Genomic DNA, 5227 nt, shown 5'->3' with positions numbered 1-5227 from the left:
GTGAATGTGTGACCTTGGCAGTGTAATACAGTAACTGTCTCGAGACTACGTTTTTTCCCAATGTGGTACATATGTTTCCTAGATTTAGTGAGAGAAAAGATACTTGGCTAATACAGTTTCTTTCAGAGTTATTTACCTTCAAAAGCCATGTTCTTTTTTAGGTGCTGGTTGGAGAAATTCAGGGTGGGGGCTGGTCCTAGCGCTTGTGATGTGTAATTATACAAGTGTGCGCTTCTCTTGGCTGCTGCTGGAAAGATTCATCTGCGCTCAAAGATAATATGTACCATCAGGATTGAACTCTTAATATGCTATTTGGGGAAAAAGAAGAAATGATTCCAAGAAGGTTGGCATCTTCCGCAGCCTGGTAAAATCTAATAACACTTCCTTGCAGATTCCGAAGCTCTCTTGGATGAAGCTGAAATTCATTTCCCCACAGTAATAAAGAGGGAAGCAAGGTCTCCTGCCTCTGAGAGACCCCTGCCCTGCCAGCATACACCAGTCACTCCCCACCCAGATCAACTCCTGCTTAAGCCTGGACTTAAGTCCCATCTCACTTGCAAAAAGTTGACTTGCAAAGCATTTCTTTGACTCACTTGGCATTTTGCTCTTGGAATTAAAAATTAGCATGCAAAGTTAGGGTGGCTGGCCCTGTGTGTTGTCTGGGGGGTTCATCTACACTCCTCGTTGATAATCTTGTGAGATGCTAGTTTGGGGGTGAGGGGTGTAGAATTAGCAGATGGGTTCTTTCTGTACAATTTTGGGGAATGGGCAAGTGACATGGTTGACTGACTCTTCAGCTGCTGCCCCAAACAAACAAGAAAAAGGTGACAACTTCCTTTTTCTAATAGCAAAGACCATCTTAAGGATTCCAAGTAAGAGGGGTACGTGGCTGGCTCAGTCGGAAAGCCTGTGACTCTTCATCTCAAGGTTGTGAGTTGGAGCCCCATGTTGGGTGTAGAGATTACTTAAAAAAATAATAAAGTCTTTAAAAAAAAAAAAAGCGTTCCAAGTAAGAATGTTTGCATATCCAGTTGAGAGTGGTGCTGGAGCACTCTTCCGTTGTACAAATGAGCATCATGGGTAGTACTGGAAATAAAGTCATCTCCACAAATAAATGCTAACTAGAATATCATTCTCTCTTCCCCACAAACACGATTTCTGCCCTTTCCATAATGGTTTCCCTAGCTTGATATAATGAATTGAAAACAATTTAGTAAACCATTTGTATCTTCCACATGTGCAGTTAATAATGCAATGGCCCATCTCAATGCCTTTACTGTGTAAGACTTTAAAACTGTACGTCGCTGTGAATTTTTACACATTAGTGGGAATGAAGTGGGCTCTCGCATTTTTATAAGGCTTACAGTTTTATCGTTATTTTTTTTTTTTTTTTTTTAAAGATTTTATTTATTTATTTGACAGAGAGAGATCACAAGCAGGCAGAGAGGCAGGCAGAGAGGAGGAAGCAGGCTCCCTGCTGAGCAGAGAGCCCGATGTGGGACTCGATCCCAGGACTCCGAGATCATGACCTGAGCCGAAGGCAGCGGCTTAACCCACTGAGCCACCCAGGCGCCCCTTTTATCGTTATTTTTAAATAAATTTAATTAAGATTAAGTTAAGCCTCAAAGAGCAGTCTGGTTTTGTTTTTTGTTTTTTTTCCCCTTTTAATGATTAGGCTTTGACGCAAGTCGAGTCTATTTATAGCAGTGATGGTTACTTTTTTGGTGAAAACGGTGACCTTCCACTAATTGTTCCAAATGAGCAGACTTTTTGGGGTGGGGGGCTAAGATTTTATTATTAGAGAGGGAGGGAGGGCGAGCACTCATGGGGGAGGCGCAGGGGGACAGGGAGAAGCAGGCTCCCTGCTGAGCAGGGAGTCTGACCTGGGGCCCAGTTCCAGGACCCTGAGATCATGACCTGAGCTGAAGTCAGACACTTCAACCGACTGAGTCACGCAGGGGCCCCTCTTTTTTTTTTTTTTTTAATATTTTGGGGCTCCTGGGTGTCTCCGTCGTTAAGCGTCGGCCTTCTGCTCAGGTCATGATCCCAGCGTGCTGGGATCAAGCCCCAGTTAAGGCTCGCTGCTCAGTGGGAAGCCTGCTTCTCTCTCCCAGGCCCCCTGCTTGTGTTCCCTCTCTTCGCTGTCTTTCTCTGTCAAATAAATAAATAAAATCTTTTTAAAAATATATTTATTTTAGGGAGAGAGAGAGAGAGTGTGTGTGTGTGTGTGCGCGCGCGCGCGCGCGCGCGGGGGGGGGGGGGGGAAGCAGACTCCCCGCTGAGCAGGGAGCCCGACAAGGGGACAAGGGTTTCCAGTCTCCTAAGACGGAATATTCTGAGATCCTGACCCTAGTGGAAACCAAGAGTCAGACCCGTAAGGCTCTGAGCCACTCAGGCACCCCCGGGCAGCCTTCTCCTAAGGCTGCTGCAAACCCCGAGCGAGGACCCACCCCCTCCCGCAACCCCCAACCCCCACCCCTGCGTTCCAGTCCGGACTCTGCAGCTCAGACTCTGCAGCTCGCTCGCTGTCCTCTTGATTGAGGCCCCCACCCTGCCAGGTCTCTGTTTCTCTATGTGGAAAATGAGATGATCCCGAAAGTCATTTCCTTTGCTGACGTCTACGTTTTGAAACAAATGTATTTACAACCAGGCTTAGCAACAGTTGCCATACCCGGGCTCGAAGAAGAGGCCAGGGTCGGAACAACGGAGGAGCTGTAGGAAGAACAGGAGTGGGGGTGGGGGGAGGGGGCAGATGTGCCACGCTGGTGCGGGAAGCGCGGTTTGCTGAGTGCCTGGTCCCCCAGTCTCTGTTCCCCTCTGCTTCCTCCCTGCTTATGCCTTTCACAGGTTGAAGCCCCCCAGAAGCTCGCACCCCTAACTCTAGTGCCTACTTCCTCTTCCACTGTCAAGGATCCTTGTGATTCCCTTGGGCACCGGGATAATCAGGATAATCCCCCTGTTTTAAGTGAGCCTGATTGGCAACCTTAATGCCATCTGCACCCTTAGTTCCGCTTGGCCGTGTTGCTGAAGATACTCACAGAGTCCTGGGGTTAGAACTTGGAACTCCCTGGGACTATTAACCTTCGCAGCCACAGGAGAGCTGGAAACTGCCTACCTATCTGATATAAAGAACCCCAAGCCCCTGCCCAGGCTGTCCTATGAGAGGACTCTGTGTAGCACATCCTCAGGACAGAATTGGACGTTTTTCTTTCTTTGTTTCTTTTTCTTCCTTTTCTCCCTTTTCTTTCTTTCTTGGATTTTATTTATTTATCTGACAGAGGGAGAGACAGGCAGAGCAGGAACACAAGCAGGGGGAGTGGGAGAGAAGCAGACTTCCGGCTGAGCACGGAGCCCGAGTCTAGTCGAATCTAGTGGGGCTCGATCCCAGGCCCCGGGGACCACCACCTGAAATGAAGTGACCGCTCTTCCACATAGGCATACCCCTCGGCCTGACAACCTCACCTCTAGGAATGTATCCGAGGAAAAGAATTTGATGAAAGCACCAAGATCGCAGCATATAGGTGTTCAACGCTGCATTGTTCATGATCATGAAAAATCAGGCACAGCATAAACCCCCAACTGCAGGGCATTTGCTAAAGAGATTATCTTTCATCCATCCAATATATATAATGTACAGCCTTTAAAAATGATGCTATAGGGACGGCTGGCGGGCTCAGTGAGTGGAGTATGCCAATTTCGGGGTTGTGATTTAGAGCCCCATATGGAGTGAAGGGATGACATAAATAAATAAGTAAATAAACAAACCTACCTTTATTTTTTTTTAAGATTTTATTTATTTATTTGACAGACAGAAATGACAAGTAGGCAGAGAGGCAGGCGGGGGGGAGGGAGCAGTCTCCCTGAGAGCCCGATGCGGGGCTCGATCCCAGGACCCTGAGATCATGACCTGAGTGAAAGGCAGAGGCTTAACCCACTGAGCCCCCAGGCACCCCAACCAGCCTACCTTTAAAAAATGATGCTGCTGGGGCTCTCTGCTCAGTGGGGAGCCTGCTTCCCCCTCTCTCTCTGCTTACTTGTGATCTCCCTCTCTCTGTCAAATAAATAAATAAAATCTTTTTAAAAACTAATGCTGCAGATCTTTAGTCATGAAAATGCATATTATTAAGTACACAAACTGTCCATACATGCACTGCACAAACACAGGGGCTTAAGGCTCATTGTAAAATGTATGCATATGATTCGAAGTGGTGTAATTATTTATTACAGTATTAATAGTAGCAAGAAACCTGGAAGTGGCCCCAGTTTCTGTCAAAAACAAATCGGCTAAATAAATAATACATCTATACAGTCAAACACGGGGGAGTAGGTACAGAGAGGTGGATTTCTCTACGCCGAAATGGAAAGCAATTATCATTAATTGAGAAATGCAAGCTACAAAACGGCAGTTTGGTGTTATCCCTTTGTGTGTTTTTGGAAAAGGAGATGTTAGTGTGTGTGTGCAGGGCAGGCGGAAGTTGTTGCTTTGCACAGTGTTAACACAATTTCATGGGTATCATTCACATTTATCATGATCTTCTTTGTTTTAAAACAGGGTTTTATTTATTTATTTGACAGAGACACAGTGAGAGAGGCAGGAGGGAAGGAATGCAAGCAGAGGGAGTAGAAGAGAGAGAAGCAGGCTTCCCACTGAGCAGGGAGCCCGATAATGATGATGAGTTTGATTCCAGGACACTGGGATCTTGACCTGAGCCGAAGGCAGACGCTTAATGACAAGCCGCCCAGATGCCCCTTATCATGATATTTTTTTTTTAAGATTTTATTTATTTGAGGGAGAGTGAGAGCACACAAGCAGGGGGACCTGCAGGCAGAGAGAGAAGCAGGCTTCCCTTGCCAAGGAGCCCCATGTGGGGCTCCATCCCAGGACTCTGGAATCATGACCCAAGTGGGAAGGCAGACGCTTAACCGACTGAGCCACCTGGGTGCCCTTATCATGATCTTTTATATGACTAAGACTCTGAAAAACATATGCAAGCATGTGTATGTGTGTATGTATATGTGTAGCCAGTATATGTGTGTTTGTACATGGGAAGAACATGCGTGGGTATTTACTGGGAGAATCTCAGAGAATCTGTCACCAGTGAATTCCTTTGTGGAGTGGGTTTGGGGAGCTGATGTGTGTGTAGTGTGTATTTGTGTGTGGTGGTGTTGGTCAGGGACATTTTACTTTTCACGTTATACCCTTTTGTGCTGTTGGGGCTTTTGTTTT

The sequence above is a fragment of the Mustela nigripes genome, chromosome X (assembly GCF_022355385.1).
Source record: "Mustela nigripes isolate SB6536 chromosome X, MUSNIG.SB6536, whole genome shotgun sequence".
Taxonomy (NCBI): domain Eukaryota; kingdom Metazoa; phylum Chordata; class Mammalia; order Carnivora; family Mustelidae; genus Mustela; species Mustela nigripes.
Note: the sequence above shows the minus strand (reverse complement) of the source record.